The sequence below is a fragment of the Harpia harpyja genome, chromosome 4, assembly GCF_026419915.1.
Source record: "Harpia harpyja isolate bHarHar1 chromosome 4, bHarHar1 primary haplotype, whole genome shotgun sequence".
NCBI lineage: Eukaryota > Metazoa > Chordata > Aves > Accipitriformes > Accipitridae > Harpia > Harpia harpyja.
This window is the reverse complement of record NC_068943.1, coordinates 43,488,028-43,506,898: the sequence shown is the minus strand read 5'-3', so window position 1 is coordinate 43,506,898 and position 18,871 is coordinate 43,488,028. Positions and strand designations below refer to the sequence as shown.

General features: G+C 41.5%; 1 long non-coding RNA gene across 2 annotated transcripts in view; it reads right to left on the bottom strand.

The window, feature by feature from the left end:
* Positions 1-6,311: 6,311 nt before the first annotated feature.
* The window catches only part of LOC128141574 (uncharacterized), a 53,489-nt gene continuing 40,929 nt past the window's right edge, over positions 6,312-18,871 (bottom strand). For both annotated transcript variants that reach the window (XR_008235119.1, XR_008235120.1), the window contains 2 exons: positions 12,267-12,299; positions 6,312-6,390 (listed from right to left, as the gene is read on the bottom strand). This is a non-coding gene — a long non-coding RNA (uncharacterized LOC128141574). The remainder of the gene's footprint in view (positions 6,391-12,266; positions 12,300-18,871) is intronic.

Here is an 18,871-nt window from a genome sequence, read left to right as displayed (position 1 = left end):
GACAACAGCGTTCAAAGAAGCTTCCTTGGGCATGTTTACCCTGTCCCGTAAAGCAGTGGCCACAGCTTCTCCAAGCTCACGTCAGGCTGAGCTGACGCATGCCCACGCAGTGGCACGGCTACCCTTTTTCTTTGCCAAGGACCAGAAAACCAGAAGCAACCAGAAAACATGCTTAGCCTCAGAATATAATGTGACGGTTCTCCTCTCAGCAGCACAGGGCCTGCATCTCAGCCCCCCTTCTTATGGCACATTTCTAAAGTTTGCTTTCTAAGCATCCAGCCATGTTTAGATCAAGTCTCTCACCAAAAGGAAAAAAAAAAAGTGTTGGATATCGATTAGCAGGTCCCAACATAGTCAGTGAGAAACTACATTAAAATATTTTACAAAAAAATCCGTTTCCTCTTTCCTCTTCTTTGATTCAAATATTGATTTTCTAATCCAAAAATATGCTTTCAAACCCAACTGTGTATCTCATTTTGCGACACATCTGCCCCATTCCCCTGTCATGGGCTTTTGGCACTCTCAAAGCAATGTCACCTGACGTGCCAGCCTCTAGAAACATCCGTGACAAATTCCAGGCTTTTCTCAGCGTACTCTGCCAGAAGCCTGATGTCTCCAAATGGCTTTACAGAGAAGAGACCACCATGCAGAAATATGCATTATATTGGGAACTGGGTTTGACCAGCTCATTTCTCCTTGGAGGTTACACTAACTGAGCCAATACTTCCTTTATAGCCATAAACATAGGAATCTAATGCAGTGAATATTCACAGCATTTAAAAATAAACAAAAACCACCACAGAATATTAACAGCCCCTCAGCCCCTCTGGGAAGAAACATTTTTACTCTCACAACTAGATGCAGTCTCATCCTGCTTCTATCGCAGCCCATGATGATACCCTACTCATTCCGCTATGGATGGAACAACATCCACTAGCAAAGGCAAAGTGGAGGCAGGCACCAGCACCACGTCCCAGAGGAGATCTTGCCTCGAGGTCCATATTCTGGGTAGTATCCCACAACTAAGCTTCAATGTGGCCTTGCAGCACCTTTGCCCGAAAGAGATTTATCCTTCCCCCTCCTCAGCCACCTCTTACTGTCTGTTTTTTGAAGAGCCAAAACATTACTTGTGGACACGTGTCAAAGGCCTTGCACATTTATGGAACTGAGACCAGAATGGTGACGCCCAGCATTCATTCTGTGCTGTGGCAAAGGTAAGCACACACCTGAAAAACAGCTGTGTTGTGCTACAGAGACGGCCCAGCAGCAAAAGTTCTTCTGGAAACCACGCATTTACTGCAGTGCGGCTTTTATACTTTAATTTCCGATACATGCAGGAGGGGAATATTGACCACTGGTTCCTGTACCCAAATGCATGATCACACAGAATGCCAAACTGTGCATTTTGTTTTCTTTCTTAAAAGCTAGTTTCAATTCACAGGGAGAAAGAAGAGTAGTTAAACTAAAATTTTGTTAGCAGAAGCCTTCTTTGACATCATTTTATGCTTCTATAGTAAACAGAAATCACATAGAAAACCCTGGAAATTCAGCAAAGAAGAAAAAAACTTTTTTGGACTGCAGCAGTGTGCGTCAAACCAGCCAAGTTCAAAACCAGAGAAATATAAAAGTGGAAATGCAGACCAACTCTTTGGTAGAATTAACACTGAAAGCTGCTGGAAAGAAATAGTCAGACTTTATTTTGAGTTTACAGCCTAATTATTTTCATATAGAAGCTGTATATTGGGGTTTTAAAAAATGACTTCTTCAAACATAATTGTTCCACTTGCACAACTTAAAAATGTTAGTTCTATGCACCAGGTTTTATACTGCCTGCTTACATGGTGGTTTTTTTCCTGCTCTACCAGTTCTTTGGAGTTTACAGCACGATTATTTTCCCTTAAAAACTATTTTAAAAGACATAAATACCATGAAATTGGAAGGAATGGGATTCCACAATAAACTAAGGTTTGAGAGAAAATAGGAGTTGGAGGGCCAATACCCTCCTCTATTACAGAGCTGCAAGCCTGCAGTATACCCAGTGATTCAAAGTTACTTGATAGAAAGGCAAACAGAAGTGTCTGTTCCTCTCGCAGACAAATTGCTGTCACTAAGCAAGGAAAGAATGGATCCACATTACTTTATAAATGAAACCATTTTATCCGCTTCCCAACAACCTCAGAATTAAACAACCTAAGAACGCTCTCTACCATGTCCCCATAGCCAGACCTATGCATAACGTATCTGAGATTTCATTTCTTCAGTCTGATGTCAAATAACTCCCCCGTCCCATTTTACTCAGACGCAAATGAGTTGCTGGTTTGCATGAGTGTATTTTAACACTAACCAAAGCTTGAAAACTGATATGATAATTGCAGAACAAGATTTGCAGCTCTAATTTTATATTTCTTAAAGCACAAGAAGGGAGGAGGGAAGAAGGCATTAGACGAAAGACACAAACAGCAAAGTTGAACATTGTCAGTTTAAATGCATAAACACAACACTTTGTGCACTTGCCAGACAGACACATACCTATAGATACAAGCTTGTGTGGAATATGACCACAAGTTCGGATCTACGGGTTTGTGGCAACAGGCAGGGATCTCTTCTGTAATTTGCTAGGTTTGGGTTTTGATTTTGTATTTAAAGAAGAAAACCATTTCTGCAAATGAAATTTCAGAGCTGTTAGTAAGTAGCAGCCTTCATTCTCCTCAGCACCTTAAAACCCCTCCTTTGGAGGATGGGGGGGCGGGGGGGGAGAGTTGCTTATTGACTTTGCTATAACATTAGCTCTTTTGCTACAGTTTCCCTAACTCCCATGTAACCCTTTGAAAAAAAGTCAGCAAAATAAAACAAATTTTAAAATAAACAAAATAAAGCAGATCTGTGTTTCTTTCTTGTAAGTCATTTGCTGGACAAAATTACTGATGATTACACAGTACTGAAGAATTAACAGCCAACATTGGAGGTATACCGCTAACAGTGTAGCAAATTATCAAACAGTAAAGTTTTTGTAAGTAGACAGAGTTGCAATACATACCCATACACCCACCCTGCAAAAAGTTGTCTTGTTTCCATTCTGGCAGCCTGGTTGAAACAGACAGCAGAAACAACTGCGCAAGAGTTGTTTTAACTTTCAGAGAAGTCATTACTGGTCTGGGGTTCTATTTTAATTCTATTTTTAAAGAAAAAAAATCCTTTCATTCTGCTAAACAATCTAGAAATTTCCCCTAACTCCAGCTCTCTGCTGTCTCACTGCATTTCTTCCTAAAATGACAGAGACAAATATAAAACTTCTTCAGGAATTTTCTAATAAGTCTTGAAAAACAGTCGTAGAGCAAAGTTTTGCCACTGCAAGCAAGAATCGTCCCCTCCTTCCCCCGAAGTTTCCAAGTTTTCTTTCCTGCGTAACTAACATTTCCCATTAATGAAATTTTATTGGGTGGGCAACTGGTGGGGAATTGGGCTGAAAAGCAGTCTGGCTGTAAGCTCCACATAGAACTGGTGAACAAAATCAGCAAGATTAATTGTTGCTTAAAGTGTCACAAAATTTCCAACTTCTACCTCTTCTCTTTTTTCAGAGGATAAACTATATTAATGCAAGCTAATATTTTTCTCTATAAAATGAAACAGTCAACACTTGGAAAATAATTTTGCTATTTGGATGCTTTTAGAAAGTTCCCCTACTTCTTGTGTAAGTTCTTAAAATAAATCACTTCAACCTTTCCTGCCTGGTAAGCATGCAATTAAAAAATACAATTTTCCTTTATTGGAACTACTGCTTGGGCTGGGTTACAAGAAGCTCCTGTTCCATCCAGCAACAGAGATGTTAAACTTTTGCCATCTGTCCAAAGGTTATCTAAATTGATCATCTAAGTTTAGATTCCTATGCTTATACTCTGATACCTACCTTAAAACTGTCCAGCTTTTCCGAAGTTTTCAGCACTCAAAATTCATGCCAAGAGCAGCAGCTGCAGGGGTTCAGCATCTTTGAAAAATCAGGACAACTTTTATGTTGGAGCCCAAATGCAATTTAGGAGCACCCAGAATTCACAAAGCTCTAGCCCTGCAATAATTGTGCAGCGGTCAAGGCAATGGGTCAGGGAGCACGTGGTCCTGCAGACAGAACAGAGTCACATCATGCACAAATACACGTATTGTACACTTCTTTGGAACCGAACTGCAAACGGAATATAACAAATGTTACCCTACCAAAAATAACCCAAGCCCTCCAACTACAAAGCTCATTTATTTCAGGGAACCTAAGATTAAAATTCAAACTGTCTTTTAACCCTTCTAATAGGGCCTAACAGGCACAATATTAGGAGTCGGTAACATTGCTGCTGCATGTACCAGTATTTCTTACAATGGCAAGGAATTTTTCCACGTCGCTCTCATGCTATAATGCAATACTGCGTAAGACACAGTATTTTCTCTATGAGTATATTTATTTTGACCCTCATGTTCTTTACATTAATGTATGTATATGAAGGTAAGCTAATTTGCGTGTTTCTCTGCTGGCAAAGAAATACTTCATTTTTTCATATGAGATAGGAAAAAAGTAATGATCTCACTGAAGTACACATACTATGCGGAGGTTGAATTTTTACTAGATTTTCCTAGTTCTAAAAGTTTTTTTTTCCCCTTAATAGCTCACAATCTCATTTTCTAACCACTGGGATAGTTCAAGTCCTTGAAGGAAACCAAGATGTAACATTTGGGTGGCCTGTACATACCTCCTTGTGGTATAGGACATGTGTCCTCAATTCTGACTGGTCTGAATGGAAGTTGCAGGCACCCAACGCACTTCAGCAACTGCTCTTTATTACTGCTCTTTATTACTGTCTCTTCTCAGAGACAGAACTGAGCCAGACCTTCTAAGAGCCCATCACATGCTTGTAAGGGCAGCTGTTAGGTGTTGACCCACAAAGAAAATACGCCCTTTATTTAGTTGCCTAACCGAGGGCTGATCTCTGCTGCAGTTCTGGCCAACCATCTCCTTCTCCCTTGCTACCTGATTGGCTTTTACAAAACAAAAGGGAAGAACGAGTGTTAGGATCCATCACCATAGCTTCAGTTGTTAAAAAACAAAAGAGAGAGAAAAAGAGAAAGCAGCGATAGCTATCTCTAGAAAAGCACCTATGTATGCCAAATAAATCACTCAAGCGGGTCCCCACTATAAATCTGATCGACCACTTCTGCATTCCTGTGAGCCCTGGAGAAAGGCAGCTTGGTGGCACAGAGATTTCATTTAGTGGCACCTGTACGCTGTAAATTACAAGTATCCAGGAACCAACCTACTCCTTTTCATACATTTTGGAAAAAAAACTTACGGACAATTTTTGAGACAGTGAACTGATAAAGGCAGCAGCAAATTAACATGGGTTTGTTTTTGGAAAGGATTTATTTTTTTTAATGAGCACTGCTTTTTTAAAGATTAATTTCACCTATATCAAATGTATTCAGGGAAATTGAATAAGAGCCATAGATTACACAAGATCTGGGTTTTGAAACACTTCCCTACATTGATTAATCATACAGCTATTCTACCTTTTGAAAACCTGATGAACATATACACAGTGGCAGAAAATCTGTGATAGGCAAACAAATCAATCATCTTCACACTGTATTTGTCTAGAATGCTAAGATTACAAATAAAAAGTTTCAACCTGTACATTAAAGATTGTCTTATTTATATTAAGGATTGTGATATCCTTATACTAAGCATACTTTGCTTCACTATTAATTTTATAATATGTCAATCATCACAGGATCAACAAGGCTTTGGTACTAGAACCTGGGACAGCCAAAAAAGTAATACACTTTCGTTAGTATTAACCCAGTATAAGACTGGCATTTTATAGATTTATAGCCAAAGGAGTATAGAAGGAAACATGTAGAAATAAAGTCTCTAAAGACATAACATTGGTTTTGGTCTGTGGGTGGTATTCTTGCAAACCACAAAGCATAAATGCCCTGTCCAGGAAAATCGATCATTATGGAATGCATTGTGTGCCTGAGTAAAAAGCTGTTTGCAGCCATTTCATACTTCTGCCACGAAAATAAGACAAATAAGAAACACGACTGCTAAATAATTCTCATTCTTTTCCCCCACCCCTTCCCCTCAATTTGAACCCCTATCTATTTAGGCCTATAAATATATATATACTTATATATATACACACACACACACACACTCTCTATCTTAGGTTTAAAGAGCTGTATCAATAGATTTCTGTATTTCAAATAATTTTAAGAAATTATAAGGAAAATTAAGATACTGACGGGAGAATGTATGAGAAACCAAATTACCTTCAGTAGCAGCATTTTACAAGATTTCTTATCGAATGTGCGCTGCCATATTGCTAGGCCCAACTCTTCAAGGAATGTATTCTGGAAGACAAAATATTTATGGATATTTTCATGGCATATTTTCAAGAAATGGATTCTACCTTTATATATCCAGAGGCTACAGCTTTAGAAGCAAAAGGAACAGACAAGGTCCTAAGAGAGAAATTACTCCCCCCTCCTAATATCCCAATTTTAAAATTTTTTTTTGGAAGATTATTTTCCGTGTTACACCTTGGATCAATCCACTCCTGCCCTCCCCCACACAATGAGTTAAATCTGTGGAAATAAAACATTTCTTGTAACACAAACATTTAAGAAGTTTGCCAGTTCTATTACCACCAAAGCGATTAAGAAAAATAAAGCAATGTGGAGGTTGCAACAGCAAATGCATTCCCTGCTAGTTAGTAACACGCATCAACTTCTTAACTGATTAGTTATCATATATAGATCCTTATCCAATTAAAGTTTGATAAAACAGAATCAAATAGGAGGATCGTTACCTGCTTTTGAGAAGGTTCACCAAGCAAGCATTTTAAGCTTTTTGACTCTTTTAACACTGATACAAGGAATAATTATTTCTCTCTGCCGATGCGATTGTTAAAAGAAGAGAAACCCCGGATTGTGGTGGCTTCGTGGATGCTATTCTTTTTGCACCACAGCAGGATTCTTGGCTGCCAGTCCAAGCTGCTTTCACTTGCCAAGTTTTAAGATGCCGGTTTTGCCTTTCATTTTATTGTTCCTTTCGCAACGTTAAAGACCGACTTAAAAAACCATGCACAGCTGCTATCGGGGAGGGGGGGGAATTATTTGAATTTTGCACAAGAATGGAGATGAGGAAGGAGCGCGCTGTGATGTAACCACAACGACACCCACAGAAATATTTCCAATATTGGGGGGGATGGACTCACGCTCAGAATCCTCGCGTTTTCCTACAACACAGTTGGGATCTAGTGTCAGAGAAGGAAATAATAAAAACATCCAGACCTACGATCAACCGTAGTCACATTAGAAGTGGAGGTTGATACTTCTCCCCCCCACCACCTATTTTTTTAAATCCACTTTCTGCGGCTTAAGACTATTCTTCCTCTTGGAGGATTTCTTCCAGGGGGTGCAGGGAAGCAGAGGTTGGGGAGCAGCCTAACAAAAGGATTCCCCCCGCACACGGACTCCTACCCCACCCTTTCGCTGCTTCCCTCTGATAGGAGTTCACCCATGCCCAAACATCACGGCCTTTCTTTTGACGCAATGCCACCGTGAAGAGACTCAGCATCACGGCGCAAAAGCTTCCATCAAAATGCAGTACGGGGCTGTGAATTCTTTCATCAAACACATTCATTTATCGTAAGCAACTGATCTTTTTTTTTTTTTTTTTAAAGAGATTGTGTATAAGGAAGGTGGGAATAGATTTCTAAAAATCCCCAACTTCTCTGTATATGAGTTGATTTATTTTATTTTACCTGATGTAGCAACAAAACTATTGGGACTGGTACCAAGGCTCAAATGCATTTAAACAAACAAACAGCAACAAAAAGTTGTGTGTGGTCCTTCTCAGACTTTAACTAGCTATTAAAAGCATTACAGTGGCTTATACTCCATATACATTATAAAGTATAGAATGATACAACTCTTGCATGAGACAAACACAGAGTCAGTCTGAACAACCACTTCTTGATACAGATGTTGGAGGGACATATACTTCATATCTGTGTAAAGAAAATTCCCACTCAGACATGGTTCCTTGAGTTACCCGTGCAGACAGACCGACGCGCATACGAAATACATGCAGGATAGTCAGAATGGCTGGAGACGACTATTTTTCACAGTACATAGGTGACTGTTTATACAGCCTGCAAGCCAGAAAATAGAAGCTGTTTCAAACATACAATAACCAAGGGTGAAAACAGCTCTGAAACCAGCTATTATATGTGCAGAGGTTTACAGCTGACTTTACAGCAGAACTAACTGCAACTAGCAGAAGACGAATACACCCCTGTATTTAATATTTTAAGAGGAAAAGAGACAGACTACAGACAACTTAAAGTTTCTATGAAAACCAACAGTCTTAAACAAAAGCAGCGTGAATTAATAAGGGGGAAAGAAAAACAGAAGCTTTGTTCTAAAGTGGAAGCATAAGATGTGAAATTTCAAAATCAGATGGCTTGGTCTGTGATTTCTTTCATTTAAATGAGTTGATCTGTTGCTAAACTGCTGCTCTTGTGCCAAGAAACTTTTAACTCTTTCAGCTCAAAACTCCCCATGTTTTGCTATTTTCTCTCTCCTCCCAAGCATACTACGATTAAATCAGAAAGCAGAAATTAAAAACGAAATGGGAAATAAAAAACAAGAGCATAAAAAGAAGGGGGAATTAAACCCACAGCACATGCAGAACACAAAAGAGCCATGATATGGAGCGTATCGGTGCTTCGTTAGAACTTCTACTGTATAAACAACGTGATTTTTGTTCTTACAATGTTGCTAAAACTTGGGAAGGAGACAGAAAGGCCTTCAACCTTCGCAATTCCACGTACAGCAAGAAGTCCGGGGCAAACCCAACAGAAACAGGGCTAGCAGCAAGAAGAACAACAGAATCCCTGACCTAATTCATTGCAAACATTCACTTACCGAGAATGCCTTAAGCATTTCCAATAGAACCCCCTTTCCTACACATGTTCACCTATGTGAAAAAGAACAAAAAAGCAAACTGAAAAGCTCTCAAAAACAACTGAAAAGATAGCTGCTTTGGTAAAATTTGGGTGAAAGTTCCTAGTGCTTTTCCATTTTGTTTTGGATTTGTTTTGCCCCCTGAAAAAAAAAAAAAGAATTAAAAAAATTGAAAATAGACATGTTATAATTAGAGATAATTCCAGGGGAAAAAATATTTGTGTGTAGAACAAAAAAAAAAAAAAAATATATATATATCTATATATCTCCCACTCTCCAGTGCTGCTGCAGTTCCCCCTAAACTGCTGCTGCTTGCTCCAATCTGCTGCCTGCTTAACAACGGAATGACAGGCAACATCTGTTTGTATAGAAGCCAAGATCAAGCCTTCAAAATTTTTTTGGCTCAGTTTTTTTTTTCTTCCCCCCACCCCCCCTACACCCTCCCCCCAGAAAGCTTTAAAAAAATAGAAGTAAAAGAAAAAGTAAAAGCACACAGCAAGATTTTGAAAGCAACTCAAGTGAGGCAGCAACTATTTTCCCTTGAGTTATTTCAAGGTACAGTACTTCGAGGATAACTCTTTCCTCTCTCTCCACCCGCCGTCACCTCCTCCCCTGCTCTCCCCACCCTACATCCTCTCTCTTGCCCCATGCTATTAATAAAGTATCACAGAAACTGGGGGGAAAAAAAAAAAAAATCCAACGTACCTTGATCACTAAAAGGCCACTCCCTCCTATGGGAAGGGAGGGGGTTTCTTCAGTAGGCAACTAAAAAAAAATTGTACGGGGAGGGGAATAATGGGACGGTTCGGGGGACAGTCTTGCCACAATCCTCTCACCCTCTTTTTTTTTTTTTCTTTCCTCCATTTTACAGACTATAAAATATATTGTGCATATTTTGAAAATAAAAGAAATTGTTTTGAAATAAATAAATATGTGGGAAAAAAAATCAGCCCAGATCCAAATACAATTCAAATGACTAACAATGTCAGTCTACTGCCAATTCTGTGGCAAATCGGGAGAAAGCACAATAATTCCACATGCTGAGATGTGAACAACTGGAAAGAAACCAACTCTCTAGAAGTCACAATGAAAACTATTACGGTGCCCCCACCCCCAGCCCCACTGCCATCCTTTTCAGAGTCTCCCCCTGTACCCTCCTCCCTCCAGGGGAAAAAAAAAAAAAAAAATTAAGCCACTAATTTAACAAAAGGAAAAGGAGGAGGAAAAACAACAACAAGACCATCAACTGAAGCTATTTAAAAACTCAGGGAATGTTTTATTCACTGGTGATTTGGGACAACGCTCCCACGCGCGCGCACGCACACACACACCCCACATGAAAAAAAAAATCAGACAAGTTGCTAAGGAGACTTGTGTAAACTCAGAATACAGGCACATTTCTGGCCTTTCCCCCTATATTCCATCTCGTATTCCGATCACGCACCACTGCGGCACGATTGCACCAATGCACTGCATTAATCTTGGCCTTAAACGGGCTGACTGGCAAAGCAAACTGTGTGTATATATCATCTTTCAAACTTAACAAGTTAAAGGGAGAGAGGGTGGTGGTGGGTGGGGAGGGCTGGGGGGGGGCGGGAACCTTCGTGCTGAATATAAAATACAGGAGCCGAGCTTAGTAAGGGAATTTTAAAGAGGAAGTGTTATCCAGGCTTATATATAAAGCTGCAAGCCTCCCCGAGCTTTCTTGCGTCTCTCTCGCTGTGTCTCTCTCACTGCTCTCTCTCTCCCACTTCTCCGCACAAAATCCCCCGTCCCCTGGCAGATGTCTGAAACCCTGCCAGATCTAACAATGTCGGACCCACTCTCTGCCACCAGACATTCGGGGCCGCAGACTAGCTCATTCTCTCAGCACAGTAGGGTCATATATACATATTAAACAACCTTTTTTTTTTTTTTTTTCCCAGTCCCTGATGTGCGTGTTCCTAAACCATACATTTAGAGATAATATTTTCGCCTTCTACTTTTAGGAAGGGGCAGATTAAATCAAAGCCTGAACCATTCGTGGAAGGTGACTGTCGCCGCACAGCACAATCCCTTCCTCAATAACTGACAGTGCACCAGCCCTTGGCTGGGACAAAATTAAACTTGGGTGCAGGAAATACATCTCCTTCTTTAAGCCCTCCTTCTGTCTCTCACAATCTCAAATCCTCTCCCACTGACGGACAGCTCGGTACAATCACTCAACACCTGCCTCTTGCTTGTTTTGTACACTGCATTTCACAAGATGAGGATTTCAATCCTCACATGAGGAATCCAGTAATCTACAAATTCAACAGCAGCGCATACAGGAAAAGCCAATTTCATGGGCTGTGCCTTGGAGCTAGTCCTAGAGCATTACCCCGCTTTCAGGTCCAACGGAGGGCTTTTACTGAAGGCAGCATATTCCAGAAGGGGAACCCAAACTGCCCTAATGAGCATCATCTTCACTTTACAGCCAGGCCAGCAAAAGCACAGGAGAAGTGAGTCCATTTGCTCAGCCACAGAGGGTTTCCATGCCAGGGCTGAGAGCGATCCTGCCTTCATTTCAGCACAGTCAAAGTCACACCTCAGTGCCACCCCATCCAGGAGAAGCATCGTCATGCATTGGACATATAGGGTCAAACGCTCACTCCCTGCCCCAGAACTTGCTATTCACGTGAGGGTCTCAAATGCTACGCTACGGCAGGGGTGTGGGTGCTGAACAGCCACACGTCCCATGGGCTTTGTCTCAGCTGCAACGTAAGATGCAAATGGGTAACTGTGACTAATGCTCTTGACAAGGCATAAAGGAGGAACAATATGGAAATCTGAAAGAAAAAGTATAGTTGGACTCAGAGCATGATGTGGAGAAAGGAGAGGCTGGCCATCAAGAACAACTCTACTGGTATCTTCCACTTAATCTAATGACAGTCTCACTCATAAGACTATTGTCACGGCACCCAGTGGGGCCAGTTCTGGCAGCGTGCTTTCCTTTCAGCTCCAAATGACAGCATGAGGGAATTACTAACAGAGGAGAAAATTATAAAGTTCTAATCGCTAAATTTGGGCTCCAAAGCAAGTGAATCTGTGGCACCGCACAGAAGTTAGAGAACGAAATATGTATTTTTAAAATGCCTCTCAGTGGGTTAGTGCTCAGGTGGCTATAGAGCCATCCTGAACCTCACTCCCTGAAATTCAGAGGTGTCTAGCATTGCCTCCACTCGTCATTTCTCATTCCTCTTCCACAGATCTACCATAAAGTGGAACATTTGACTCACCTGACTGCTTTATCTTTGTCTGGGGAGAACCACCTGAAACAAAAATACCAAACGAACAAGTTAAAACTATTCATTTAAGAGAAAGGTTTGGCTTTTGCCCTAGCAGGTAAGGAAAAAGTAGGAATCGTCATAAAAAATATTATTTCTCACATACTAGGTGTTTTTCCAAGTTAAACAAAAGCACACAAAATAAGCACTTCCCTTTCCCTAGCCTGCTCGGCTCCTTCCTACAGATAGATGCTCCAAGCCCAACAATGCGGAGCCAAAGCACCTGCCTGCAGGACACCAAATGTTCAGGTCCACACACTTAAAAATGGCTGAAATGAGATTTAAGATGTTGTTGTACCTTAACTGCTTCTGAAGGAAGTTATCGCTTCTACAGCAGAGCCAGGAGAAGATCATGGCGCAGCTCCTTGCAAGTGTCAATGAAAAATCAGTCATTTTAACTTAAAACCAGCATAGGAGATGGCGTAGACCTAATCAGACACTGCACTGGATTAGGGACTGCTCACACACTTCTCTCCCCTGGGTGAGCTGCAGGGAGGAGAGCTGCCTGCAGACATTCAGACCTTCAACCAGTCCAGTTGCGCTGGGAAGAGGATATTTGCCTTTGCCTCCAGCGAGCCATCTGTAGTTCGCCTTTGAAAATCTCATACTGCAAAGCAGACATACCCAGCTCTGCTGAGGCCAATTTAGTCTTTCATCACTGAGATAGATAACCAAGCCTCAAGCAGCCCTGCCTAAAGGAATACGCTCGATACTGGGCAAAGATCCGAGTACACTGAGTGCACCTGCATCGCTTCTGTCAAAATCCATACTGACCACAGAGCAGACAATCATGCGTGCATAGCCTGGACACAACTTGAGCATTTTTCCAAGGAAAACAGAATCCATAGGTCTCAGACCACTAGACAGCTATTAAATAAACCATCAGGCCCAGTAAGACAGGGTATTTGCAAGGCACCAAAATGGATAGAAAACTGAGAAGTAGTAAGGTAAGGTAGAAGAGGCAAAAATATGCTAAAACCACTGCAGATGCAGTACCAGGTGCTTTATGTGCTTTCCCAGTTCTGGGCCCTAAGGTTTTCAGAGGAATTTCTAGTCTTGCGGTTGACTAAGTGGGGCTACATTTTTGTTTTGGTTGCGAATTGGAAGCCACTATTTTTATCCACAGGTCCCCCAAAGCATCTGTTTCTCTCTAGCTATTTAAGACTTCCTTTTATAAGACCTAGTTAGAGGTATATCATTATTTTTAAATGTTACTCTTTCCAGTCACACTTACATTTTATCATCATTACATGTGTCATTATCTGTGTATTTGAACTGTGTAATTTGAAGATGAGGAGATAAAATCCTTGCAGGGGGTCTGAGAGTTACTTTCCCTTGAGCAAATATGTTGGGATAATACCTACCATTTGGTACAAGCTAGTGCATCCCCAATGAAAGGAAAAGCAATCCTTCTACAGGTCATGCCTTAAAGTCACCTAGAGAAAGAAACTGTCTGGAAGCATCCAAAGAGTAGGCTAAATCCCCAGCAAAGAATGAGAATACCCGACTTGTTCCTAGCTTGTAGTCAAGGCACAGCCATCTAGAAAAATCTGTACAAATATCGTTTGCTTTCACTGGAAACACTGTATTGACAGCGAGTTCTGTTTTTCCCAAGGAGTAAAAGATGGGGATATATCAACTGTTTCATGGTTGGACTGTAAGACAGAAGACAGTATGTCTTATTTAATGAGCTACATGGAGTCACAATTACAACAGACCTTACAGAGTAGTAGTTTTGGACCACTTAAGGGTTTGTATAATGTGATGTAAATGCAACTCAGGTCATTTAATTTAGGAGGCCGCTTTTGTTTTGCTGTTTCTGTAACTGATCTACCTTGCTGCTACTAATGGCTATGGGGATTTTTTATTGCCTCATCACCACTGTCCCCAAGTGACAGGCAAGTAAATGAGATCTACTCCAATCTCTCCGTATAGCAGGCAAAACTCACCCTCTTGTTACTTGACAGGCTAGGTACATCATCAGGTTCCAGAAGACTGTAAGGGACCAGCAGTGGGACACTACCACAACATGGGCAAAGCAGCAAGAGATCAAAAGTCTCAACCTCTGGGTCTAATCTGAGAGACAGACGCATGCAGGAGTGATGTCTAAAACTGCATTTCAAAGGGAACAATCAGATGTGTCATGCAACCAGCAACAAGACATGTAGAATTTCAGTTCCTGACAAGCAACGGCCCCAATTTGACCTAAGACTGTGTTGGACTTGATATTGTACTCGGAGTAAAAGCTGCTACACTGTCCAAGAGTGGGTCAAGTGCACGAAGTGGTGAACAGTCACACATGTTATGAATGGTTTGGGTTACATTCTTCACACCTGTCGAGGCCTTCTAGCAAGAAATTTTGTCCTCTATATACCCTACCCTAGAAATCCTAAAGAGAAAAAAAATCTACCTTCTTCCACACAGAAGTCAAAGCTGTAATGAAGAGACCAAGATAAGCAAAGGCAAATAATAGAACAGCAACGTTTCACTGGGAGTGGGAACAACCTTACACAGTTTGTAAGTGAGCAAAACACGGCGGGGACAGTAGGGGGTCTTTTCTTCAGCTTCTACTACCCAAACCCAGTTCACAGCTGCTTATTCAAAAAGCAGCTGCCAAGTGAAAGTTCAATAAGGGAGAACCAACTCCGGTGTCCTAGGCTGAATAACGCACCCAAGGATTTGCAATTTTGTTTTCATTACCAAAGTGCCACATGGTGCCAAGGGAACACTTTTTCAAGAAGTGTGGGGAGGGTGGGGAGGTGTGTCAACCCACGGGCAACCCTTTGGACAACCATCTTCATTAGGACTCAGCACAGCCTGGCTAACATCGGGAGGCGTGCAGGGTGATGAGACCATGGCGGGTACGCACGCAGCTCACCCAGGCTGCCCAGCCCTACGTGGAGCTGCCACTGCCTGCCATCTGCCCCCCGGGGAGAACTGTGCACACACCTACACATTCCTTCTGCATTATTCCATAGAAGGTTCACTCCTTTGGCCACCAATTCACTGAGCTCCAAGCAGAGCAGCCCTCCAAGAGTCAGCGCAAAGACAAAAAGCTTGACTGACATCTCATCAGATTTGAAAGTCAGTTATAAACCATGCGAGAAAGATGTTTCATTAAATGCTGCTGTCGTGTTTATATGACTCCAAACCTTCAAACAAGAACACTACAACACAAAACAGGAGAATTGATTCTGTATATTATTCTAGACACACAAACCTCCAAGTAGATACAAATGAATTTAGTATGGAATAGATGTTGACAAACCTAATGGAAGTCTCCAGTAACTGTCTTTACCTCTTCCCTTCCCTCCTAACATGAAGCTGGCAAGTGTCCATATCAGGTACCAAGGAGACAAACCTTCATCCCAATCTTCTTCATCAGATTTGACTGTCGTTTGTGAAGCACTTCTCCAAATAAGTGGCTTCCAATCATCAGAACTGCTGCATTTAAAACTTCTTAAAATACAGCTATGTAGGCATACAAAATTGATTCTTCTTCGCCAGCCTTTTCACATTGCTCATGGACATTCATTCCTTGGGCATCTAACTGAACTCAGAGAAAAATGTACCCTACCTTCATTTCCCAGCCTTGCTACCCCTCAAGGGTAGCTTTGCTACCCCTTGCTACCACTCTGAACCAGGCTGTTTCTCACTGTCATCAGGCTGAGTAAATAGCATTAATCATTGTGTCCTTCAAACTTGTCTGAGCATTTGTGCCCTTACTTTCAAATTTTAAATTGTTTCCCCCTTGTAGGTGAATGGGGCTAGAGCACTATTTTAACCCTAAAGTTAAGACTTTCAGAAAATTACCTGCATCATCAATCAGGAGCTTTCAGTATTGCAAGTTCACTACTGAAATTGTGAGAGGAAAGCGTGATGTTTTACAGGCAGAGAATGGATGCACGGAGAGAAGGAGCGATTTTCAGAAGCTGACAGAGGAAGTGCACAACGGAGCCTGGAATTTATCTCATATCTCTTGGTTCCAGTCCAAATGCTTAAATCACAAGATCATCCTTCAGGCCTAGGACACCAACAAAATCTTTAACTCTTGTAGGATCCTGAAGCATTTTCAATAATTGTTTTGTAGCAGAGATGGCTTCCAGCCTAGGACAGGATCCTGATCTGACTGCCTAATGCTCAAAGACACAGAGTTTTGGACCTGTCTCTCAGCCCACACTGTTTTTTATACCTGATTTGGGCATTTCACACCCCAGACGTGACGTAGCACTCCACATACTTTTGCCTCAGCTGTGCTATGACAGTTTGCTGGGATTTGAAAATGGTGAAAGAGATTTTTCCAGATACAATATCTTACTGAGAGAGTGTCCCTTGCCACTCCTTCCCTGTACAACCTCAAACGGGAAAAAAAATCAAATAATCAGAACTTTAGGAAAACTGTAAAGTAGTGAGTAGAATTTCAAAATAACTTGGCAAGAGAACATTTAAGCACAAACCAACAACTGTTCTTGGAGATTTGTGGGGAGGAAGAAGGGAGCTCTTCTACCATCCAAAACATTGCGTTCCAGTAGGTATAAAAATACTGTAATCCCATTTCCCTTCAACACAGAACCAGCCAGAAAATAAAGTGAAACATGTTGATTATCACAGCAAGAGTGATGGCTAGGGAGGGAGGGAAGGAAGGAGGGGTAAGAGACATGTGTCTACATGCTCAATACCAAAGCAAGGAGGGTTGAAGCAAAGCAGATGTATATCTGAAAGCAGCCAGTCTTATGGGGGCGGAGGGGAGGAAAAACAATGACACCCTTGTGGCCACTTGTCCGTCTCCTCTTTGGCCTGAGACTAGAGAAAGGACAAGTGAAACAAATGGGGTCACAGCTTAGCACATATCACAGAGCCACCTAAAGGGGAAAAAACCTGCCTCTCAGTTTCAAACGACTCAAAGAGCAATTGTTCCACCACTTCAGCTTGTTTGGCTGCATGTCCCCTTAGAACAGAGCGCAGTGAGCATTTTATCTCATCTCCATTTTCTAAATCTAGGTCACCTCAATCTGTGGCTGCGCTGCTAGTGATACCTCTATGAATTGCCACAGCCCTGGCTTGAAGTAAGTCAGCAGCAACTTAGGAAAATCCTAAATGGCTGGCAGTATCTAACTGGCAAATGGAGAGGGCTTCTTATAACCCAGTCTCTGCACAGTCACTGAAGGAGACGGATCACCTACCTTTGCTGATGGCTCACTTAAGGACAAAAGCCTTTGGGCCCACAATCAAAAGCCAAGAAAATTCACCTCTTCAGCTGCTGGACACAGCAACAGGAGAATGCATCATTCATTACCACCATGCTATTCCAGTATGGCTACAAAACTTGCCTCTGGTAAGAGGAAACAGGGATGGAACAGACTGAGAAAGGGGTTCACACTCTGCTGTCAAACTTTCTGGAGATATCCTGACATCTCTCTTTGAGGTACTTGCAGATCTAAGACCAGCATAATTGAAGTAAAAAAAAAATGAAATCTGAAACCAGCCCTCGCAGTTCAAGAAATGTAGACTTTTCCCTTTCTTTGCTTGTGTGGGATTGTCCCTTAAAAAGGCCTAAAGGATGAACGTGTAGAAGATGGTCTCATTTGTCATAGCAATGTCTATTGCTGCAAACTGGAAGAGGGAGAAGTGCTTCAGACCTGCTTTAGATTAGAAAGAGACAGGAGAAATAAAAAGAGCATCTGACACCAAAATAAAACTATTTTGGTCACTGCCATCTCCCTTATTCTAAATGAAGCAATTGTGGGCTACGTTTGTTTTGCATTCATAATTAGCAGACAGAACAGATGGCAAAGGCGTCACTTAAAGCCACACGTCCGACAAAATAACCCAGGCTGCCAGTGCAATTTTTCACTAGGAACAAGGAATACTTTCCCCTCTTCTTCCCATTGAAACGTATCCCAAAGAAATGAGGCCAGCAAATGTTTGCATCAAGTAGGGGATTCACCGCAAAAAGGAATCCATTGTGTTTTGGAGTGTGTTGATTACTGGCTGAGTGAGGAAGAAAAGGGCAATAGCAAATGGATTGCTAAGAGAACAAAAAATAGGAATGGAAACTAATGATACATTGCCAGCAATATAACAAGGGGCTCAAATAAACATATACTCTCTCCTCCCTTTAGTCTTGTGGTTCAGGCATAGGCTGGAACTCAGGACATCTGTGTTTCATTTAAAAGACAGCTGAATAGGAGAACCTTTATCAGTGAAAGTATCTGTTGTCCCAAACCCATACCTGACTCCTTCTGTATTAAATGCACTTATCCTCTCAATACCTATCTTGGTTTAAGGATACTGGAAAAATTGCTGACAAACAAAGAAGGCACAAAGTTTAATGCATCACCCACTGCATGCGGACAGTTCATAACCACGGCCAGGAGAGACTATTTCGCTAGAAATCTGGACCGTAAAACACATGTGTGGCACTCCATCCTATTTCCTCCACCACAAGCACAGGCAAGGAATGAGATAAAAAAAACCCAAACCACATACTACTTGCTGAAAACATTGAAGCGCTGTTCCTTGGTCTCTTGGATAGTACTGTACTGTGTTTGGCTTGT